This window comes from Desmodus rotundus, chromosome X, assembly GCF_022682495.2.
Source record: "Desmodus rotundus isolate HL8 chromosome X, HLdesRot8A.1, whole genome shotgun sequence".
NCBI classification, from domain to species: Eukaryota; Metazoa; Chordata; class Mammalia; order Chiroptera; family Phyllostomidae; genus Desmodus; species Desmodus rotundus.
This window is the reverse complement of record NC_071400.1, coordinates 57,154,724-57,180,223: the sequence shown is the minus strand read 5'-3', so window position 1 is coordinate 57,180,223 and position 25,500 is coordinate 57,154,724.

Here is a 25,500-nt window from a genome sequence, read left to right as displayed (position 1 = left end):
GTTTATTAAGGTTATACACTCTTGTTGCATTGTTCCCTTTATCATTATGTAGTGTCCTTCTATTTCTCTTAACATAGTGTTGGTTTTAAAGTCTATTTCGATGGATATAAGCATTGCTACTCCAGATTTTTTCCCTTTCCATTTGCATGAAATATGTTTCTCCATTCACATCACTTCCAGTCTGTGTGTGCCTTTCATTCTGAGGTTGGGCTCTCAGAGACAGCATATATATGAGTCTTGGTTTCTTAACGATTCAGCTATCGTATATCTTTTAGCTATAGCATTTAAGCCATTTAAATTCAAGATGATTATTGTTAGATATGTATTTATTGTCACTTCATATTTAAATTATTTTCTTCTGTCGAGCAATATGTTAAAATGATCATACAACATGAACAACAGGGATTCATCCCAGGGATGCAAGGATGGTACAATATTCACAAATCAATAAACATAATACACCATACAAACTAAATGAAATTAAAAAATCACATGACAATATCAATAGATGCAGAAAAAGCACTTGATAATAAAGCACCCATTTCTGATAAAAACACTCAGCAAAGTGGGAATAGAAGGAGCATTCCTCAATATAATAAAGGCCATACATGAGAGACCTACAGCCAACATCATACTCAATGGACAAAAAATTAGAGCTTTCCCACTAAGATCAGGAACAAGACAAGGATGCCCTCTCTCACCACTCCTATTCAACATAGTACTGGAAGTCCTAGCCACAGCAATAAGGCAAGAAAAAGCAATAAAAGGCATCCAAATTGGAAAGGAGGAAATGAAACTGTCACTGTTTGCAGATGACATGATAGTGTATATGGAAAATCCTATAGACTCCACAAAAAAACTAATCGACCTAATAAATGAATTTTGCAAAACAACTGGATACAAAGTCAATACTCAAAATCAAAGGCATTCTTGTACACCAACAATGAAACATCAGAAACAGAAATAAGGGAAAAAATCCCATTTGATAATAGAAACAAGAAAAATCAAGTACCAGGGAATAAACCTAACCAAGGAGGTAAAACACCTGTACTAGAAAACTGCACAACACTGATGAAAGAAACTAAGGAAGTCACAAACAAATGGAAGCATGTACCATGCTCATGGATTGGAAGAATTAACATATCAAAATGACCATACTACCCAAAGCAATTTATAGATTCAATGCAATCCCTATTAAAGTACCCATAACATATTTCACAGATATAGAACAAACATTTCAGAAATTTATATGGAACCAAAAAAGACCCCGAATAGCTGCAGCAATTTTGAGAAAGAAGAACAAAGCAGAAGGGATCACAAGAGCTGATATCAAACTGTATTACAAGGCCACTGTAATCAATGTAGCCTGGTACTGGCATAAAAACAGGCACATAGACCAATGGAACAGAACCGAGAGCCTAGAAATAAACCCAAGACTCTACAGTCAGTCAATATTTGACAAAGGAGGCAGGAGCACAAAATGGAGCAAAAATAGCCTCTTCAACAGATGGTGTTGGGAGATCTGGACAGCTACGTGGAAAAAAAATGAAACTCGATCACCAATTTACACCATACACAAAAATAAATTAGAGGGAAATAAAACACTTAAATATAAGTTGTAACGCCATTAAAGTCCTAGAGAAAGACATTGGCTGGAAAATCTCAGACATTCCATGCAGTAACATCTTCACAGATATTTCCCCTAAAGCAAGGGACATAAAGGAAAGAGTAAACGAACGGGATCTCATCAAAATAATAAGCTTCTGCATGGCTAAAGAAAACAGCATTCAAATGAAAAGAGAACCAACAATATGTGAAAACATATTTGCCTATGATACCTCAGACAAGGGCCTGATCTCCAAAATATATGAAGAATTTGCACAACTCCACTCGAGAAAGAAAAACAAACCAATTAAAAAATGGGCAAAGGACTTGAACAGACACTTCTCCAAGGAAGACATACAGAGGGCCCAGAGACAACTGAAAACATGCTCAGTGTTACTAGCAACCAGAAAGACGCAAATTAAAACCACAATGAGAACCAACTCACCTCGGTCAGGGTGGCCAACATAAACAACTCAAAAAACAAGTGTTGGAGAGGATGCAAAAGAAAGGGAAATTTAGCACATTGTTGGTGGGAATGCAGACTGGTGTGGCCACTGTGGAAAACACTATGGAATTTCCTCAGAAAACTAAAAATGGAAAGCCTTTTGACCCAGAAATTCCACTGTTGAGATTATACTGTAAGAGCCCTGAAACACCGATCTAGAAGAACCTATGCCCCACAATGTTCATAGCAGCACAATTTACTGGTAGCAACCTAAATGCCCATCAGCAAATGAGTGGATCACTAAACTGTGGTACATTTATACAATGGAATTCTACGCATCAGAGAGAAAGAAGGAGCTTATACCCTTTGCAACAGCATGGATCGAACTGGAGGGCATTGTGCTGAATGATATAAGCCAGACGGTAAGGGACACATACCATATGATCTCACCTTTAACTGGAACATAATGAAAAAAAGAAAAAAGCAAACAAAACATAATGACAGACATTGAAGTTAAGAACAATATAATAATAGCCAGAGGGGAGGGAGTAGAGGACAGTAAGAAGAAGGGGTTTCAGGAACTACAATGAATGACACATGGAGAAAACCAAGGAGGAGGGTGGATGCAAGGGAGGGAGTTGGGTCTGTATTGGGTTGGGGGAAAGGTTGGGGAGAAAATGCAGACAACTGTTATTGAAAAACAATAAAATAATTTTATTTAATTTACTTTTTTTATTGTTCAATTGTTGTGCAAACAATGACAGTTTCATTTCCTCCTTTCCAATTTGGATGCCTTTTATTTCTTTTTCTTGTCTGATTGCTGTGCCTAGGACTTCCAATACTATGTTGAATAGGAATGGTGAGAGAGGGCATCCTTGTCTTGTTCCTGATCTTAGTGGGAAAGCTGTAAGTTTTTGTCCATTGAGTATGATGTTGGCTGTAGGTCTCTCATATGTGGCCTTTATTATGTTGAGGAATGCTCCTTCTATTCCCACTTTCTGAGTGTTTTTACCATATATGGGAGCAGAACCTTATCAAATGCTTTTTCCATATCTATTGATATGATCATGTGATTTTTGTCTTTGTTTATGTGGTGTATTATGTTTATTGATTTGTGAATATTGTACCATCCTTGCATCCCTGGGATGAATCCCACTTGGTCATGGTGTATGATCTTTTTAATGTATTGCTGTATGTGGTGTGCTAATATTTTGTTGAGGATTTTAGCATGTATGTTCATCAGTGATATTGGCCTGAAGTTTTCTTTCTTTGTTATGTATGTATCTGGTTTTGGGATTAGGATGATGTTGACTTCATAAAACGAGTCTGGGAGTCTTCCACCTTCTTGAATTTTTTGTAATAATCTGTGGAGGATGAGGGTTAGCTCTCCCTTAAATGTTCTGTAGAATTCTCTTGTTAAACCGTCTGGTCCAGACCTTTTGTGTGTTGGAAGCTTTTTGATTACTGTTTCAATTTCATCAGGTGTTATTGGTCTGTTCAGCCTTTCTGCTTCTTCTTCATTGACTTTTGGAAGGCTATATTTTTCTAGAAATTCATCCATTTCATCTAGGTTTTCACATTTCTTGGCATATATTTGTTTTTTTAAATTTATTTATTTATTCTTATTCAGTTACAATTGTCTGCATTTTCTCCCCATCCCTCCACCCCATATGTCTTTGTAGTAATTTCTTCCAATCCTTTGTATTTCAGTACTATCAGTTGTAGTCTCTCCTCTTTCATTTCTGATGGTGTGTGTTTGGGTCCTCTATCTTTTTTTCCTGATGAGCCTGCTTAAGGGCTTGTCGATTTTGTTTATCTTTTCAAAGAACCAGCTCCTGATTTCATTGATGCTTACAATTGTGCTTTTAGTCTCTATGTCATTTAATTCTGCTCTGACCCTGGTTATTTCCTTCCTTCTACTTGCTCTGGGTTGTCTTTGTTTTTGTTCTTCAAGTTCTTGTAGGTGTAATGTTAGATTTTTTATTTGAGATGTTTCTATTCTTTTTAGGTAGGCCTGTATCCCTTATGAACTTCCCTCTCAGGACTGCCTTTACTGTGTCCCATAAGTTTTGGATTGTTGTGAGTTCATTTTCATATGTTTCCAGAAGCTTTTTGATTTCTTCCCTAATCTCATTCTTCACCCACTCATTGTATAGTAGCATGCTATTTAATCTCTATGTTTTTGAGTGTTTTGGTGTTTTTTTTCCTTGAGACTTGTTTCTAGTTTCATTCCCTTGTGGTCAGAGAAAATGCTTGATATGATTTCAATTTTCTTGAATTTGTTGAGGCTTGCTTTGTCTCCTATCATGTGGTCTATGTTTGAAAATATTCCATGTACATTTGAAAAGAATGTCTATTTTGCTTCTTTGGGATGAAAGGCTCTCTTTATATCACTTCAGTCCATTTCATGTATGGCATTGTTCAATGCCACAATATCTTTGTTGAGATTTTGCTTGGAAGATCTGTTCATCTTTGATTGTGGGATGTTAAAATCTCCTACTATAATTGTGTTGCTGTCAATATCTTTCTTGAAGTCTTCCAAGATTTTCTTGATGTGTTCGGGTGCTTCTATGTTGGATGCATATGTATTTACAATGTTTATGTCTTCCAAGTGGATTGTTCCTTTGAGTATTATGAAGTGACCTTCTGGGTCTCTATGGCCCTTCTTTTGAAGTCTATTTTGTCTGATATGAGTATTGCTACCCTTGCTTTTTTTTTCCTGTCCGTTTGCTTGGAATATTTGTTTCCAATCCTTCACTTTCAGTGTGTGTATGTCTTTTTTCTTGAGGTTCATCTCTTCTGGGGAGCATATGTGTGGGTTATGCTTTCTTATCCATTCAGCTATTTTATGTCTTTTGATTGGAGCATTTAAGCCTTTTACAATTAAGGTTATTATTGATATGTCCTTATTCATTCCTGGTTTTTTGTACCTTTGTTCCTCTCTCTCTCTCCCTTTTCCTTCCTTTCTTTAAAGCAGTCCATTTGGCATCTCTTGCAGAGCTGGTATTGTGGAGGTATATTGTTTTAGCCTTCTTGTGTCTGGGAAATTCCTCATTTGGCCTTCTATTTTGATTGAGAGCCTTGCTGGGTAAAGTAGTCATAGTTGCAGGCCTCTGTTTCTCATTAATTTGAATATTCCTTGCTATTCTGTTCTGGCTTAGAGTGTTTCCATTGAGAAGTCAGCTGCTAACTTTATCGGGGCTCCCTTGTATGTTACTTCCTGTTTCTCCCTTGCTGCCTGTAAGAGTCTCTCTTTGTCTTGTAATTTTGCCATTTTAATTATGATGTGTCTTCAAGTTGTCTTCTTTTGGTTCCTCTTGATTGGGATTCTCTGTGGTTCCTGGATTTGTGTGACTTTTTCTCTCATCAAATTTGGGAAATTTTCCATCATTACTTTTTCAAACAGGTTGTCTCTCCCTTGGTCTTCCTCTTTGCCTTCTGGTATCCCTATTATATGGATATTATTATGTTTCATGTTGTTCTGCATTCCCTTAACCCCTCTACATTCTTAATGAGCCTCTTTTCCTTTTCTTGCTCATTCTGGTTGTTTTTTTCTACCTTGCCCTCCAGTTCGCTGATTCCACCCTCTCCTTCGTTGAGCCTGCTTTTGATTCTTTCTACTGTGTTGTTCAGTTCAGAAAATGTATTCTTCATTTCCTCTTGGCCATTGTTTATAGATTCTATTTCCTTTTTTTGTGCTGATATAGTTTGCAGTGAGTTCATCATAGTTTCCCTGTAGTTTTTAGTAATTCTCCGTGAGCTCATTGAGCTTCCTTATAACCAACACCTTGAACTCAGTATATGATAGTTGACTTGCCTCTTTGTCATTTAGCATTCTTTCTGAGGCTTCCTCCTTTCCTTTCATTTGGGGATTGTTTCTTTGTCTTCCCATTGTTTCTGAGACTCTTCCTGTTAGTCTGTGCTTTTATGTTGCTCTGTTCTGACCCCCTGGGTTTATGGTGTAAACTTCTGTGGTAGAATACCTGTGAGATTCAGTGGTACAGTCCTCGATCTCCCGATGTAACTCATATTGGGCTGTGGTTTATGTTGGCTCTGTGTATGTTTTGGTTTTTGGTTGTTGTTGGGTCTTTCTTTGGTGGATCTTTCCCACCAACTGGTTAACTGAGGGTCACTCTGCCCACCACCTCTTGTTTTCTGTTGTGCAGGTGTGGGAAGGTTGTGTTGGAGCTGGTTCTTCCATGTGTTCAAGGTTTTGAGGTTTTTCTCTTGCTCTTGTAGAACTGTTTGTTCTTAGTAATTTATTCACTATTTAGTTGTATTTTCAGATAGGTCCTGGGTTGAGTTAGTGTGACTTTCACTCCCTCTTTCACCTTCTTCTGCTTTAGCTGTTCTTGTTTCCTTTGTTGGTGGGTTTCATCTTCCAGGAAGTATCCTGGTGTTCACAGCTTCTACCTAATCTTTTTTATGATCGGGTGTAGGGGCAAGGCAAAATGGTTTAAGACAGCAGGACTGTGTTATATGATATTTAAAGTGCCAGGCCTTAGAGAATAGATAGGAGATCCTTTGGATATATATAGTGTTAACCATGGTAATTCACCCACCTAACTACTTCTTAAAAATTTGGAAAGAATCTGAGTGTCTTATTGTGGGAGAGGAAGGATTGTGAGTTGGATCTAGAAAGCTGTGAGCTTGTGGGAGGTCAGATTATTAGGTAAAGTGAGAGTAAAGGGTAGAAAATAGGTGTAATGTGTGAGAGAATAGAGTTACCATACCAGTAATAAAGTTCAGGAAACAGTGAAGGGGGCTGAGATCTGGGAAGGGTTCTGTGTAGTATTTATAGATGTATAGAGCAGTTATTATTTACAATAGTAATGGAGCAACAATCATATGACAGAATCTATGTGATCTGGGTAACTAGAATAGGACGTATAGGTCCTAGAGTAGTGTGCTATTGGAACACAAGTGAAGTGAAAGACAGTTAATTAACAATACACTGTGAAAGAGAGAACAAGGGGAAACCGGTCAAACAATGCAAATTAACCAGTCAAGCAAAGAAGACTAAACAGAAAGAAGAGAAATACAAAAATACTAATAAAATGAGTGATGTAAGGATAATGAAAAAATACTAATACAAATATACAATATCTTGCAGGTTCTCTGGGGCATCAAAGTGAAATTTGTTTCAATCTCTCAGTTGTTGGGATGTCCCCTCTTTGGGTCCAACTCTGGTCTTTTCACTCTTCCAGGTTTTATTGTCTCACTTGTGGGGATTTAAGGGGGAAAAAAGACAGAAGGAAGAAGAGATATAAAGGGAAAGAAAGAAGGAGTAGAACAAGAAAGAAGGAAAAGAGAAAGAAGGTGTTAAGGAAACAACAAATAAGATAGTAAAAATAAAGAATTATTTAAGAAAAAGAAAACAAAAACAAGCCTACTGGCTTCAAAATGGCCAAGCCAGTTTCGCTGGTCTTTTTGGCTGTAGCCAACACAGGGGGCCTAATCCTGTCCTTCTCTGTCCTGACCAGCACTCAGGCAGCCTCTGGCCCAGCTCTCCAGGGATCTCCGGACCCACAGGTTCAGGCAATCACCCTCCTCAGGGCTATGGGTGTGTGAGTGGGGGACCTTCCGTCATGAATACTCTCCCCGGTGCCTGTGGTCTTGTGTCTCTCGGAGGTGCGCACACTCTCTGGTTGGTGCCTGTGGTCTCAGGCCCCCCTGAGGTATGCACTCTCCCCCACTCCGTACTTAGGATTTGGGCTCGATACCCCCCATAGCCCTGCGGAAGTGCCGGACAGCTGGGTGGACAGGAGACTGGAGCTGCTGGTGCAGGAGAATTCCCCAAATGTCACCCGAGGGTCTTTTTCTTTTTGAGAAAATCCTCTTGCTCAATCCTGCTGCTCCATACAAGGAAGAGCCTGTCTTCTCACACAGCCCACTTCTCCAGCTAGACCAGGGACTGTCCAGGTCAGGGCCCAACATGGCCCAACTCTCAACTCTCCCCAGCAGGTGCCCACAGTCTCCGTGGGTTTACCACTTCATCCTTATTCCCCTCCCTGTGACCTCAAGCAACCAGGTCTCTCTTGGTGCTGCTCAAGTCCTGTTTGGCAGGGGAGGGAGCCATTAACTTGGTTCTATCCCAGGAGTCCTGTGGCAGGCCCAGCGGGTGCAGACCTGGGGCTGCACTCACCCTGTTCCCAATGCTGGTCCCAGGGACCTTATCGTCCTGAAGCAATCCCCTTACCATCTGCTTTTTCTGTGTCCTCTATACATTTTGGTCTCCTATCTTCATAAGTGCTGGGGTACTGTTGGCTGTTTGCTTTGTTCCTCAGTAGATCAGCTAGGTATTTCACCCATGTGAGAGGGGAGTGAACTTTGCTCCCACCTATCTTACCACCATCTTGGAGTCTCTGGATTCTCTCCTTGTCTTTAATCTTCGCAATTTTAATTATGAGGTGTCTTGCTGTAGGCTTCTTTGGGTCTGTCTTGTTTGGGACTCTGCACTTCCTGGACTTGTGTTTCTTTTTCTTTGACCAAACTGGCAAAGTTTTCAGTCATTATTTTTTTTTAAATAGGTTAATGATTTCTTGTTCATTCTTTCTTTCTCTGGTATTCCTATGATGCAGATGTTTTTATGCTTCATGTTGTCCCAAAGTTTTCTTAAGGTTTCTTCATTATTTTTAATTCTTTTTTTTTCTTTTTGCTGCTCTACGTGGGCATTTTTTCTACCTTGTCCCCCAAATTGCTGATTTGATTCTCTGCTTTTTCTAACCCATTGTTTATTCCTTCAGTGAATTAGGTACTTTAGATATTAAATACTTTATTTCTGACTGGTCCTTTTTATTGCTTCTATATATTTTTTCATGCTATCAAGTGTCCTTATAATCATCTATCAAGTATCCTTATAATCATTACTCCAAACTCTATATCTGATAAATTACTTGAGTCCCTTTCTTTTAATTCTTCTTCTGGAAGATTCTCTTGTGTTTTTTTTAAATATATTTATTGATTATGCTATTACAGTTGTCCCATCCGCCACCACTTCACTCCATCCTGTCCACCGCCTTCCTCCCACATTCCCGCCCAATAGTTCATATCCATGGGTCATACTTATAAGTTCTTTGGCTTCTACATTTCCTACACTATTCTTACCCTCCCCCTATCTACTTTCCACCTACCATTTAGGATACTTATTCTCTGTACCTTTCCCCCCACTCTCCCCCTCCTGCTCCCCTATGGATAACCCTTCGTGTGATCTCCATTTCTGTGGTTCTGTTCCTGTTCTAGTTGTTTGCTTAGTTTGCTTTTGTTTTTGTTTTAGGTGTGGTTGTTAATAACTGTGACTTTGCTGTCATTTTAACTGTTCACATTTTTTATCTTCTTTTTCTTAGATAAGTCCCTTTAACATTTCATATAATAATGGCTTGGTGATGATGAACTTCTTTAACTTGGCGTTATCTGAGAAGCACTTGATCTGCCCTTCCATTCTAAATGATAGCTTTGCTGGATAGAGCAATCTTGGATGTAGGTCCTTGCCTTTCATGACTTGGAATACTTCTTGCCAGCCCCTTCTTGCCTCTAAGGTCTCTTTGGAGAAATCAGCTGACAGTCTTATGGGAAGTCCTTTGTAGGTAACTGTGTCCTTATTTCTTGCTGCTTCTAAGATTCTCTCCTTCTCTTTAATCTTGGGGAATGTAATTATGATGTGCCTTGGTGTGTTCCTCCTTGGGTCCAGCTTCTTGGGGACTCTCTGAGCTTCCTGGACTTCCTGGAAGTCTATTTCCTTTGCCAGATGAGGGAAGTTCTCCTTCATTATTTGTTCAAATAAGTTTTCAATTTTTTGTTCTTCCTCTTCTCCTTCTGGCACCTTTATAATTCTGATGTTGGAATGTTTCAAGGTGTCCTGGAGGTTCCTAAGCCTCTCCTCATTTTTCCGAATTCTTGTTTCTTCATTCTTTTGTGGTTGGATGTTTCTTTCTTCCTTCTGGTCCGCACCGTTGATTTGAGTCCCAGTTTCCTTCGCATCAGTATTGGTTCCCTGTACATTTTCCTTTGTCTCTCTTAGTATAGCCTTCATTTTTTCATCTAGTTTTTGACCAAATTCAACCAATTCTGTGAGTGTCCTTATTATCAGCGTTTTGAACTGTGCATCTGATAGTTTGGATATCTGTTCGCTGCTTAGTTGAATTATTTCTGGAGCTTTGAAGTGTTCTGTCATTTGGGCCATTTTTTTGTTTATTTGTTTGTCTTGGCACGTCTGTTATATAAAGGGGCGGAGCTTTAGGTGTTCACTGGGGCGGGTAATGCTGATCCCAGCGCTGTGACACTGTAGGTGGGTGAGGGGCCGAGAGGGAGCAATGGCACCCGCTCCACTCTCTGCCGCATTTCAGTCACTCCCTTTGCCACCCACAATCCAATTGGGCCCCTCTGGTGCTGGTTCCCGAGTGGGTGAGCCTGTGCGTGCCCTATGTCCCTGTGTGTCTCTCCAACAACCTCTCCGGTGAGGTTGGGAGTTTCGCCTGCTTCCGCCCCAACCCCCATGGGTGTTTTCACTCAGAGGTTTGAGGCTTTATTTCCCCGAGCTGGAGCCCTGGGTTACGGGGTCTGCTTCACTCCCTGCCGTTCATCCTGGTTTATCTATGCAAGAATGTGGGGCCGCAGGGAGCTACCCACCACTCTGCCTGCCCAGTTCTCCGCCACTGTGAGTCCAGCCCTGTTGGTTTATCTGTGCAGGAATGTCGGGCTGTAGCGTCTGCTAGTGGTCAGACTGCCTGCCCCGTTTGTCCCACACTCTGCCAGTCTTGGTCCCACCACGGCAATTGGAGTCCTCTCCACCCGGCTGCCCATCTCCACCCCTCCTACCGGTCTGGATGAATGTTTATTTTGTATCTCCTTGGTGTAGGACTTCCTTGTGGTTCGATTTTCTGTCAGTTCTGGTTGTATGAGGAGGCGCAGTGTGTCTACCTATGCCGCCATCTTGGTTCTCCATCTGTTTTGTTTTGTTTTGTTTTGTTTTTTTCATTTGGGTTCTATTTCTTTGTCTTTCATTTTTGGCTACCTCATTGTGTTTGTTTCTATGTGTTAGGTAGATCTGCAGAGCCAACCTAAGTCAGACACTGCCTGTGACTGGCCCTGGGCCACCTGTTTGGAACTATCAGCTTCCCACAGATTGTGGCTTCCTCTCCTGGGCATTGTTGTGTCCAGATATTACCAGCCTGTGCACCAGGGCTGGCTTTTTACCAGCATTGGGGCCAAGGGAGGGTCAGGTAAAGTCTCAGAGCTCCTAGAAATCCACATAGTCATTAACCTTCATCACTATACTATGGCCTCAACCTGGACTCAGCAGCTTGGCTTAAGCTCCACAGGGTGGGACAGAGTAATTCCTATGGGCAAGGCTATTGCTTCCCTTCATGCTGATGCCACTCTGGGGGAGTGCTCTGCCTGAGAAAGATGACCTCTGCAGCGTGGGGAATGACTCAGTACAGGGATCCTGGTGGCTATTCCTTCAGTTCTATCCCCAGAGCAAAGAGAGCATTTCCTTAGCCCCAGTCAAGCTAGCCACCTCCTTGGCCTCCACCCCCAACACTATAGCTTCCAGTTCATGGGATTTGGGCACTGTGTCTCCGAAAAGAAATAATAATACTAACATATGTTCCTTGGAAGAAGGTGAGGGTTTTTTTTAACTTTTAAAATAAAGAACAGTCCTGGCTGGGTAGCTCCATTGGTTGGAGAATCATCCTGTGCAACAAAATATTGCAGGTTCAGTTGCTGGTCAGGGCACGTACTTAGGTTGTGGGTTTGATCCTCAGTTTGGGCATGTACTGGAGGCAACCAATCAATGTTTCTCTCTCACTCTCACTCACACACACACACACACATTATTTGTCTCAAATCAATAAGCTTATCCTCTGGTAAGGCTTAAAAAACCAAAATAGTGAACAGATCTCTAGTACAAATAGAGATCAGTGTCGGCTCTGCCTAGCTACGTGTCCTGGATAAGTTATTCAGCCTCTTTGAACTTGTTTCTTCATCCATAAAATGGAGATTAAATGGGATATTTTACCTACCTGCATGTTGGTAGGAAGAAGAGCTCACTAAATTGTAGCTAATATTAGTATTAACAGAAAATTTAATAATCTCTACATCTTCACCATCTATCAAGCTGGTGCCCCAGAACAATTGCAAGTAAGTGCTGAATGAAAAAAAAAAATGTTTCCTTACCTGATCAGCACAACTACTAGGTGAGGCAAGTAGGAAAGACAGCAGTCTCCCCAGAGATGGAGACCTGAGGCTGTGTGACTAAGTGACTTGTCCTAAGTCACAGTTAATGAGCAGCAGAGCCTGTATGGGGAACTTCTGTTTCCTGACTCCCTGTTTCAGGCTTACTGCTTTATGTTACCTGAGCAAATTTAGGGCTGTGAAGATACTTAGGTTATCTTGTATAAATCCATCATTTCAAAATTTGAAAACTGTGGCTGGAAAAACTAAGAATATTTCACAAGAACAAGGATCTAGCCAGCTAAAGACTATAGGCCAAGTCTCCTGACTCTTAGCTTAGTGCTCTATCAACAGTACAACAGCTTACCTAGCAAAAATTGCCTCAGTGTTCCTACTTCAGCAAACATAGTTATCCCAGTCTCAAAACCACCACAGCTTCACAGGAAAACCCAAGTGGGAAGTGCAAAGTCTTCCCCTGAAAGCACACTCTCAGAGTATCAGATTCATTCTTTACTGAGGGTACACTTCTCATGTGATTTGAAATCATGTGTCAACATGAAGCGGGTGGTGATCAAGAATGTTCCAACAATCACAAACTTGGTAGTGTGGAGTGCCATCTTCTAAGTGGACCCTACAGTATTTCTAGAATGTCAATCATGAGCTCTGAGAAACACCCCACTTGGCAGGTCCTTCTAAAGCAACAAAGACAGTTAAATGAAGCCCAAGTACACAGGATATTATTGTTTACATATGACGCTTACCCAACAGCTGTGGGAAATGGAACCAAACTCCTCAAGCTAATTTCCTGCAAGAGATGCTTCACAAAACAGAGAAGCATTTTGGTCTGTTGTTCTTTCTTGAAGTCAGCATCATTTTAAAATGAAAAATGATGTCCTCAGAATTTAAGCTCCAACAGTGGGGAGATAGATTGTTCCACTTGCAGTTAATCTAAAAATGCAAAGGTAAATGAGCATTGTGTTTGCCTCAAATGAAGAACATATGAAGAGGGGACAGAGGTGAATAAGTCATTCATCAATGCAACTAAAAAGGCATCTCCAATACTTCCAATTTAAAAGTTCTCAAAACTCAAAGGACTTCTGGTGAAAGAGGAAAGAAAAGCAACACCTTAGGTTCTAATAGCACTTTTTCCCTTTAAGATATTACCAAAACACATTTGTTATCCATATTTATGCTGTTAAGCAACAGTGGCATATGATTGATGGAAGAGGCCTGTCTCCATGCTCATGGTATGACCTGGCCAAGCACACAAATCAAGACTATGTTTCCCTACTCCTGTAAGCCCAAGCAAGTTAATGCCAGCATCTACACGCTCAGTAAATGCCACATTTCATGGTTCCTTCTGTTCCTGATAGAAATAGCTACAGCAAGTCTCAGGCAAGCAGTTTGTCTTTGTATGCTTTTTTGGGTCTTGGCAGTAAAGAAGAAAGGCCTTTATGAAAGCACCATCTCTGTGGCCAATGTCCAGAAATGTAAACATTTCGCAGTTTGCTTTACTCTTATACATTCACCTAATATTTACTACAGGCAAGATTCTAGGCTTGGTATTAGAAAAAGAGAAGAATAAAAGAAAGGAAACAATCAATTGTTCCATGGAGAAGGAATTGGGCTGGATACTATTTGTACTAGTCCTGGAGGACATGAATGCTTTCAAAAGGCATAGGGTTGGGGACGAAGTGCTAATAAAAGAGAATGTGTAAGAAGGAAAGAAGCTGGCTAATGGTTCATGCACCCATTTGTTTAAACAATTGGAATTACTGGATTGTAAATAGTTGGAGTTTTTTCTCGATGTAAATGAGTATATTCATAAAACACACATGCATTATTAAAATGATATATCTCTTTGCAAAAGACTACATGGAGTAGAAAACAATGGGATGCATAACTATGTTAGCACTCATTTATAAGTCTTCTAATAAACAGGAATTTTGTCTGTATCTAATTAGGTTTTAATAGCTCAGACAAAATTAAGAACTAGAGGAATTGATATGGCTTTTTTCATTCAAACTTGCTATTATCCTAATCTCTTTAGAAGCTACAAATTTTGTCCTTGTGTCCTTTATAGTAGCTCCTATAGATGCCTGTCCCCACTATCTCCTCCCCACTCCCCTCTGGCTATTGTTACAATGTTCTTAACTTCAATGTCTCTGGTTATATTTTGTTTGCTTTTTTCTCTTGTTGATTATGTTCCAGTTAAAGGTGAGATCATATGGTATTTGTCCCTCACTGCCTGGAAGGGTAGAGGTTGGGGAGGGAGGTGGAACTGGCTGGGGTGGGGTGGAGAGATGGGGAGAAAATGCAGACAATTGTAACTGAATAAAAATAAATTAATTAATTTAAAAAGAAGTTATAAATTATAACTCACCCTCATAGGACTATAAGCAAAGCCCATAAGCAAAGGAAAATAATAAATCAGATATCATTAGTTTTATTACATAAAATATATTACAACCACAGCCCTATATCTGCTCAATAATGTCACAGGAAAAGCCGTCCAGTACTTTCAAGACTACTGATGAGACATTTTATGAAAAAGAAAATTGTCTCCTGTACTATTAGAACATATATCTGTAAAGGTGCATTTTACATATTATGCCTATGTCATTAGCTGAGGAGGCAACCAAAGTTAAAGATCAATAGTTCTTTATTTGAAATTCTCAAGGTTCTTTCAGGAGGAATCCCTCATTGTTAAATTCCAATGTCTTGAAATATATACCTAAGGAATTTTAGTTATTTTCATTTTTTAAATAAAAGGAGATACTTATCCCAGTTCTTTAAAAAATATTTATTGTTATTCAATTACAGTTGTCTGCATTTTCTCCCCATCCTCCTACCCCCCCAGCCAAACCCACCTCCCTCCCCAACCTCCACCCTCCCACTTGATTTTGTCCATGTGTCCTTTATAGTAGCTCCTGTTCTTAATTAAGTTGCAAAATTCCAAATTGGACCTCTCTCCAGAAACCAATGCTGGATATGTCTCACAAAATCCAGAAATTGATGGTTCTATCAAAATAACATAAAAGCAGTGAGAAAATTTCTAGGAAAACAAAACACAGATGAGTCAGTGAGCTGAGTAGTGTAGTATTAGGTGAGATAGCCCAAGAAAGGACAAGAACAGTGGACAGGAGTTAAGGGGAAATTTAAAAAAAGTTCCCTTTTCTTTCCTTTTCATTGCCCGCAGACCATTTTCTGCTCCTTTGCCACTAGCAGGCATACAAAGGGTATACCAGTGTCTACCATGGGTGGCTTAACTTCAGGGTTGAACTCAGGACTGGCTGGGATGATGAGTGTTAGGTAATAGATGTGTGTGTATTGGCCTGCCCTTAAAAGTTTTTACCTACTTGCATCCACACACCAGTACCCTGAAAGCTAGAAGACTACAACTGGAAGGAGCTTCCCTTAAAGGAAAACAATGCAAAGGCTGAGTTACCATTTATAGCACTAGAAGTTTTCTCCTTGGAGGTATTACCTTCCCCATGAAACTCATGGAGGGGGGCATCAGCCAAGGCTTAAGGTTTAGTTTTTCCCCATAATTGCACATTACAATCCAAAGTAGTCAATAACTCTGGTGGAATAGGAACTGAGAAGGAAACACAGCCAATGGGTATTCATTAGAAGGCATGGTGGGACAACTGAGAATAGCAGCTAAAACCGGGAGGGGTTATATACTCCCTAAAAGCAAGTGGGTGCAAGAGGCTTGTGTCAAGAAGGACTGAAGATTTATCTTACCCCTATATACTCCCATAGCTGACCTGCCTAGTCTGTATTCTAGGACAGAATCCCACATTAATGACAAATTGGTAAGAGTAAAATCAAAATTGAACTGGTTTCTTCTCTTTCTGATATGGCTAAGTAAATTATTGATTCTGATCCTCCTGTAGACTGCAACACTAAACTGGAAAAGAATCCCATAAAAAGACAACTGTGTAATTAGACTGAAAAGTAAACAGAAGCAGGCATATTCAGAAAAGAAGTTGACACAAGATGAGTTACTCATTTTTACAGCTTTTAGACTGAGTACAAACTAAAGCCACGAAGTAGCTAAGACACCAAAAGTAAGACAGTAAGAATAAAACCACAATCTTTATGGGAAAAACATAGCCATTGGAAAGTAAAGGGGGAAGGAGAGACCCAGGGGGGCCACAATTTCTATACTCTATCCCAAACACAACTGAATCCTGAACCACATGTACTTAATAAAGATCACAGCCCTGAACTAAGATTTCATCTACCACCCAAGAGGCAAACAAAGATCAGAGTTTGAATCTAATCACATTATCTATCTGCCAAAAAATAAATTCAATATTTTTCAAGGAAGTAAATCAGAATCCAGAGTCTCCACAAGATAACATTCAAATAATCCAAGATACAATCCAAAATTAATCAACTTTGAAGAATTAGGAAACTGTGACCCATTAGCAAGAGCTAAAACATCAAGATAGACCAAACCTGAGATGATTCAGATGTTGGAATTAAGAGACTAAAAATTTAAAGCAATTATTAAAACTATGTTCAAAAGCGTAAAAGAAAATATGCTCACAATGCATGAAAAAATAGAAAATCACATCAGAGAATAAGAACCATTAAAAAAAAGAATGAAATAAAAATTCCAGCCCTGGCTGTTGTGGCTCAGTGGATTGAGTGCAAGCCTGTGAACAAAAGGGTCTCCAGTTCAATTCCCAGTCAGGACATATGCCTTGGTTGCAGGCTAGGTCCCTGACTGGGGGACATGTGAGGCAACCACACATTGATGTTTCTCTCCCTTTCTTTTTCCCTCCCTTCTCCTCTCTCTAAAAAGAAATAATAAATAAAATCTTTAAAAAAATTCAGAAACTGGAAAATATATGATTTTTAAAAATCACTGAATAGGTCCAACAGCAAAATAAAAATAAAAGAGGAAATGTTTTAGTAAACTTCAGATAAAACAATAGAAATATCCAATATGAATAACACAGAGAAAAATATTTTAGAAAACAAAAACATGAACATAAGGGACACATGGGACAATATCCAAAGGTCTAACATTCATGAAATTAGAGTTCTGTGAGAAGTGGGAGAGAATGGAGTAGAAAAAAGTATTGAATGTATGTGCAGTGACTTAAATTTCCCCAAATTTAAAGGAAGACATAAATTTAAAGATTCAAGAAGCTCAGCAAACCCTAAGAGGATAGAAATAAAATTCTGGTAAGATCACAGTCAAAGACCTGAAAACCAACTATAACTAGAAAATTATAGAAGATAGTGGAGAGGTAGGTGGGAGTCGAGTCCAGTTCTCCTTGTGTCCAGCTGGAACACCTAGCCAATCTTCTGAGGAACAGAGTGAACAGCCAATAGAATCCGAGCTTATATGAAGTTTGGAGGCCAAAAATTTTATAAGACATTGAAAAATATACAGTGAGGAGATTGCGTTGGGATGCTAAGGTCCCTGGGATCTGTGCAGGGACCTAGGCTGCTGTGGCCCCCACCTGGTGCCTGCAGCAGGATACTTAGAGGAGAGTTAGATTACCAGCTCCCTGCCCTACCAGAGCAGGGAGGGCAGCCTGGCACCAGGAGGGATCTGGATGCTTGAAGTTGCTAGGGGGAATACAGACAAAGTGTGAGACACACAGAGGTGGTGTACACCCGCTGGGACTGTGGATGCTGGCTAGGTCATTACAGAGAAATTGGGGAACCGGGTGACACCTGGAGAAAAGAGAAGAGTTGTGCCATGTCAGACCCTGTCTCGGATAGTCTCCAGTCTGGTTAGAAGGTTGGGCAGTGTAGAAAGCCGGGTGCTTGTTAAGAACAGCAGCCTTAAACAAGAGGTTTTTAGTCAAAAATAAAAACTAAAAGAAAAAAATAAGGCTCGTGGCTGCTTTATGTGGAACTGTCTTGTGCAGTGGCTGGATCACCCCAAGGGTAATTTGAGCTCTGCACCAGTGCATAGCTTGGGCTTCTTGCCCAACAGCGGATTTGAGCCACGAGCCTGTGCTTGATTTGGAGAGCTTGTCGGGCAGCTGATTCACCCCGCTCACCCTGATGCTGATTTGAACTATATGCCCCCACATGACTCAGGCAACTTGTCTGGCAGGTGACTCAAGCTACTCACCCAGAGGCTGAGTGGCACCATGCACCCGGTGGCTGACTGGTGCTGCGTGCCTGGCAGTGGGCTCCGGCCACTGTGGGCTCACAAAGAGCAAGGAGGAGGTGCACTGCATGGATCTCGCTGCAACTGGTGGATTATAGGCACAGGCCTGGCACAGATGGACAGTGGGGGCTTGGCAGATCACGGAAGACCTGGGCCGGAGGCTGGGTAACTGTGAATATTGCAGCCCAGATCTAGCCCCCATCCTCCCAAAACCATAGGAAGGAAGAAAAGTGAAGCCCAGCCCTCTCTTCCTGTGGCATCCAGGAAGACCAGCAGAACTCGCTCAATGGGATTAAAGTCAGCAGGAGGCTTATTTTTTTTTCTTTCTTCTCTCTTTTTTTTCTTCCCCCAAGTGAGACAATAACCTGGAGTTGTGAAAGGTCCAGAGATAGATCCAAAGGGAGTGCACAAGGCTAATCCCAACAATTGACAAACTGAGACAAATTTCATTTGCTACCTTATAGAACTGGCATTTTATTATTTATTTGTATTATTATTTTTTATTATGTTTACTTCTTTTGTTTTATTAGTATTTTTTATTTCTGTTCTGTTTAGTTTTCTTAATTTTATTTCTTTGTTTAATTGCATTGTTTGACTGGTTTTCCTTATTCTTTACTTCATATGGTATTTTGATTTTCCTTCTTTCACTTCACTCATGTTCCAATAACACACTATTCTTGATCATGTACTTTGCATTGTTGTTATCCAAATCATATATTTCTTCTCATATTATTGTTGTTCCAGTACTATTGTAAATAAGTGTGGTTCCATACACTTGTAAATACTACACAACATCCCTCCCTGATCTTAGCCCAATTCAGTCCATTCTTGAGCTTTATTATTGTTGTGCTTGACTCTATTCTATTGCACACTATGCCTACATTCTATCCTTTACTCTCATTATATTTCATCATCTAAACTTGCCCAAACACTCTGTTTTCTGGGTTCAGCTCACAATCCTCCTCCCCACTAACAAGAGTCTTCTCTGTTTTTCACCCTTTATAAAAAATGGCTAGTTTGGCGAAATATCATGGTAAATGCTATACTTATCTAAAGGATCTCCTATCTCTTCTATACTTTTGTTGGTACTTTAATTCCCATAGAATACTCTCCCACCGTCTTAATCCATTTTGTCCACTCCCTGGCACTGATAACATACAAGAATAGGTGAGAACTACAAATATCAGTATACTTGCTGGATGATAGAACCTACCAACAAAGGAACCACCAAAAGTGGTTCCATCAAGTACAACAAGAAAGCCCACACAAACAAAATAAAGGGAAATCCTAGAGCATCCAGACAAGGAGATCAAAGAGACCATACCACTGAATCCCATAGAATTCTTACCACACAAGTTCACCCTACAAAGACACCTAGCAAAGTGAAACAGTAGGAACCAAAGAAACAAACAAACAAAAATCACCTAAAATGGGGAAACAAAAAAAGATCATGCAATCAAAAGGAATGGAAGATTCCCCACTAAAGGAGCTAAATGAAATGGAAGTAAGCAAACTATCAGATATAGAATTCAAAAGAATGGTTATAAGATGCTCAAGGAACTCACAGACGACTACAAGGAACTGAGTGAGAACTACAACAGTATGAAAAAGGAAAGAGAAACTATAAATGAAAATCGGGAAGAAATGAAAAATACAATTTGTGAAATAAAAAACACACTAGAAGGAATTACAAGCAGGCCGGATGAGGTAGAGGACCATATTAGTGAGCTCGAAGACAAGGTGGAAAGGAAAACCCAGGTAGATGAGCTTCACAAAAAGACTAAAAAAATATGAAGATAGCTTAAGGGAATCCCAAGATAACATGAAACACAACAACATATGAATCATAGGAATACCAGAACGAGAAGAAAAGGAACAAGGGATAGAAACCCTGTTTGAAAGAATAATGACAGAAAACTTTCCATATCTCCAGAGAGAAAAAAACAAGGAAGTGCATGAGACACAGAGAGTACCAATAAAGATGAACCAAAAGAGGCTTACTCCAAAACATATCATAATTAAAATGTCAAGTTTTAAAGATAAAGAGAGAATCTTAAAAGCAGCAATGGAAAACCCAGGAGTAACATGCAAAGGGTCTCAGATAAAGCTAGCAGATGATTTCTCAATAGAAACATTACAACCCGGCACAGAATGACAAGAAATATTCCAAGTAATGAAAAATAAAGTCCTTCAACCAAGATTACTCTACCCGGTGAGGTGTTCAATTAAATTGGAAGGTGAAATAAGGAGTTTCCCAGACAAAAGAAGACTGAAAGAACACACCTCCACCAAACAAGCACTACAAGATATGCTAATGGACTACTATAAGAAGAGAAAGGAAGAGTGAGAAAGACAAGAATACAGCTACAAAGGGGTAAAATAGATAAATACCTATCAATAATAACCTTAAAGGTTAGTGGATTGAATGTTCCAATCAAAACACCTAGGGAAGCTAAATGGATAAAAAAACCACGACCCACACTTATGCTGCCAAATGACACCAAACTCAGAATTAAAGACTTACACAGGCTGAAAGTAAAGGGTTGGAAATAAATATTCCAACAAAATAGGAAAAAAAAAAAGTGAGGGGAGCAATACTTATATCTGACAAAAGCATTCAAAACAAAGGCCAAAAAAGATACCCAGAATGACACTTTGTAATACCCAAGTGGAGAATTCATCAACAGGACAAACATTGTGAACATATATGCACCCAACAAAGGAGGACCCAAATACATAAGGAAATTCCTGGAGGACTTCAAGAAGAATATTGACAGCAACACAATTATACTAGGGGATTTTAACACACCACTGTCAAAAATGGATAGATCTTCCAAAAAAGTATTAACAAAGATATGGGGCATTGAACAATGTTCTATGTGAAATGGACTGAACTGATATATATAGAGCGCTTCATCCCAAAGAAGCAAAATACATGTCATTGTCAAATGCACATGGAAAATTTTCAAAGATAGAACACAAAACAAGTCTGAACAAATTCAAGAAAATTGAAATCATATCAAGAATTTTCTCGGAATAGAAGGGCCTGAAACTAACAAACAAACTCAAGGAAAAAACTCAAAAACACTCAAACTCATTAAGATTGAATAGCATGTTATTAAATAATGAATGGGTTAAAATGAGATCAAGGAGGAAACCAAAAAGTTTCTGCGAGAGAAGATTGCAGCAAGATAGGTGGGAGCGAAGTTAACTTCCCCCTGCACCTGGGTGAAACACCTACCCATTCTACTGAGAAATAAAGCGAAGAGCCAAAAGCAGCCCCGCATTTATGGAGATAGGAGACCAAAAAGTACAGAAGACACTGAGAAAAAGGAAGGTAAGGGGATTGCTTCAGGACAAAAATGTCCCTGGGACCAACATGGGGTCCAGGGTAGCTGCAGCCCCAGGCCCTCCTGTGCCGGGCCAGCCACAGGACTCCTGGGAGAGAGACGGGTTAATGGCCCCCTCCCCTGCCAAACAAGGCCTGAGCAACACTATGAGAGACCTGGTTGCCTGAAGTTGCAGGGAGGGGAATAAGGACGAAGTGGAAAACCCAGGGATGAGGAGAGTTGGAAGTCCTGCAATCCTGACCCCGAGAGCCCCCGGCCTAGCTGGAGAGGTGGGCTGTGTGAGAGGACAGGCCCTTCCTTGTAAGGAGGGAGCCACAGGATTGAGCAGGAGGATTTTTCCCCAAAAGAAAAAGACCCTCTGGCGCACTTTGGGGAAATACCCTGCAGCAACAGCTTCAGTCTCCTCTCCACCCCACCACCCGTTGGGGGAATGTGCACACTCATCTCGAGGGAGCTGAGACTACAGGCACCACCCAGAGGAGGGTGCCCAGTGACCGGAGGCAATAAGGGAAATGCAGGACAACATGAAATGTAACAATATCCGTATAATAGAAATATCAGAAGGAGAAGAAGAAGAGCAAGGGATAGAAAACCTGTTTGAAAAAGTAATGATGGAAAATTTCCCTAATCTGATGAGAGAAAAAGTCACCCAAGTCCAGGAAACACAGAGAGCCCCAAGAAAGAGGAACCCAAAGAGGCCCACTGCAAGACACATCATAGTTAAAATGGCAAAATTCCAAGACAAAGAGAGGATCTTAAAGGCAGCAAGGGAGAAACAGGAAGTAACATACAAGGGAGCCCCAATAAGGTTAGCAACTTACTTCTCAATGGGAAGGCCCCAAGCCAGAAGAGAATGGCAAAAAATATTCCAAGTAATGAGAACCAGAGGCCTGCAACCAAGACTCCTTTACCCAGCAAGGCTCTCAATCAAGATAGAAGGCCAAATAAAGAGTTTCCCAGACAAAAGAAGTCTAAAAGAATACGCTTCCACCAAACCAGCTCTGCAAGAGATGCTAAAGGGACTGCTTTAAGGAAAGGAAGGAAAAGAAAAAGAGAGAGGAACACAGGTAGGAAAAAATGGCAATGAATAACTACGTATCGATAATAACCTTAAATGTAAATGGATTAAATGCTCCAATCAAAAGACATAGAATAGCTGAATGGATAAGAAAACATGCCCCACACATGTGCTGCCTACAAGAGACCCACATCAGAGCAAAAGACGAACACAGACTGAAAGTGAAGGGCTGGAAACAAATTTTCCAAGCAAACAGACAGGAAAAAAAAAAAAAAAAAGGACAGGATACCAATACTCCTATTGGACAAAATAGACTTCAAAAAAGAGCCATAAAAATAGACCCAGAAAGTCACTTTATAATACTGAAGGGAAGAATCCATCAAGAAGACATAAACATTGTAAATAGATATGCACCCAACATAGGAGCACCAAAATAAATAAAGAAAAACTTGGAGGACTTCAAGAAAGATATTGACAGCAAAACATTAAAGTGGTGGATTTTAATACCCTACTGTCAAAAATAGATAGATCTTCCAAACAAAATATCAACACAGATGTTGCAGTATTGAAAAAGGCCCTAGATAAAATGGACTTAACTGATACACATAGAGCCTTTCATCCCAAAGAAGCAAAATACACATTCTTTTCAATTGCACATGGAACATTTTCAAAGATAGACCACATGATAGGACACAAAACAAACCTCAACAAATTCAAGAAAATTGAAATCATATCACGCATTTTCTCTGACCACAAGGGACTGTAATTAGAAACCAACCTCAAGGAGGAGACCCTGAAATACTCAAACTCAAGAAGATTGAATACCATGCTATTAAACAATGAATGGGTCAAGAAGGTGATCAAGGAAGAAATCAAAAAGTTTGTGGAAACAAATGGACATGAACACACAAGACCACAAAACCTATGGGACACAGCAAAGGCAGTCCTGAGAGGGAAGTTCATACCAATACAAGCCTACCTAAAAAAGATAGAAACTTTTCTTTTTTTCATAATGTATTTTTCAAAATTTTTATTGTTATTCAAATAAACAACCTAACCCTATGACTACAAATACTTGAGGAACAACAACAAAGACAGCCCAGAGCAAGTAGAAGGAAGGAAAAAAACGAGATCGGAACAGAATTAAATGACATAGAGACTAAAAGAACAATTTTAAGCATCAATAAATCCAGGAGCTGGTTCTTTGAAAAGATAAACAAACTCAACAAGCCTTCAAGCAGACTCAACAGGAAAAAAAGAGAGAGGACCCAAGTAAACACAATCAGATATGAAAGAGGAGAGATTACAACTGATACAACACCAATGCAAAGGATTGTAAGAAATGACTACAAAGAACTATATGCCAATAAATTTGAAAATCTAGGTGAAATGGGCAAATTTCTAGAATAATATAATCTTCCAAAACTGAATCAAGAAGAGGCATAATGCCTGAAGAGATGAATAACAGCTGAAGAAATCAAAGCAGTAATTAAAAAACTCCTAACACACAAAAGCCCTGGGTGAAACATTTTCACAGGACAATTTTACAAACATTTAAGGATGTGCTAACCCCTGTCCTTCACAGATTAATCCAGAAACTCCAGGAAGATGTAAGACTCCCAAATTCTTTTTGTGAAGCCAGCATCATCCTAATCCAAAACCAGATAAAAACATAAGAAAAAACGAAAACTTCAGACCAATGACACTGATGAACATAGACGCTAAGATCCTCAACAAAACATCGGCAAACTTCATCCAGAAACACATTAGAAACATGATATATCATGATCAAGTGGGATTCATCCCAGGGATGCAAGGTTGCTACAATATTCACAAATCAATAAACATAATACATCATATAAACCAAACAAAAGTATGATAAAAACACTCAGCAAAGTGGGAATAGAGGGAGGATTCCCCAACATAATAAAAGCCATATATGAGAGACCTACAGCCAACATCATACTCAATGGGCAAAAACTTAGAGCTTTCCCACTAAGATCAAGAACTAGCCAAGGATGCCCACTTTCACCACTCTTGTTCAGCATATTATGGGAAGTCCTAGCCACAGCAATCAGACAAGAAAAAGAAATAAAAGCATTCAAATTGGAAAGGAGGAAATGAAACTGTCATTGTTTGCAGATGATATGATAGTGTTTATAGAAAATCTTATAGACTCCACCGAAAAACAACTCAAGCTAGTAAGTGAATTTGAGAAAACAGTGGGATACACAGTCAATATTCACACATCAAGAGCATTTTTGTTCACCAACAATGAAATATCAGAAAGAGAAATCACGAAAAAATTCCCATTTCATATAGGAACAAGAAAAAAAACTGTACCTAGTAATAAACCTAACCAAGGATATAAAAGACCTGTGCTTAGAAAACTACACAACACTGAAGAAAGAAATTAAGGAAGACACAAATAAATGGAAGTATGTACCACACTCATGGATTGGAAGAATCAACATCATCAAAATGTCCATACTACCCAAAGCAACTTATAGATTCAATGCAATCCCTATTAGAGTACCCATGACATATTTCACAGATACAGAACAAACATTTCAGAAATTTATATGAAACCATAAATGACCCCGAATAGCTGCAACAATTTTGAGAAAGAAGAACAAAGTAGGAGGGATCACAATACCTGATATCAAACTGTGTTACAAGGCCACTGTAATCAAAACAGCCTGGTACTGGCATGAGAACACATACACCAGCAGAACAGATTAGAGAGCCCAGAAATAAACCCAAG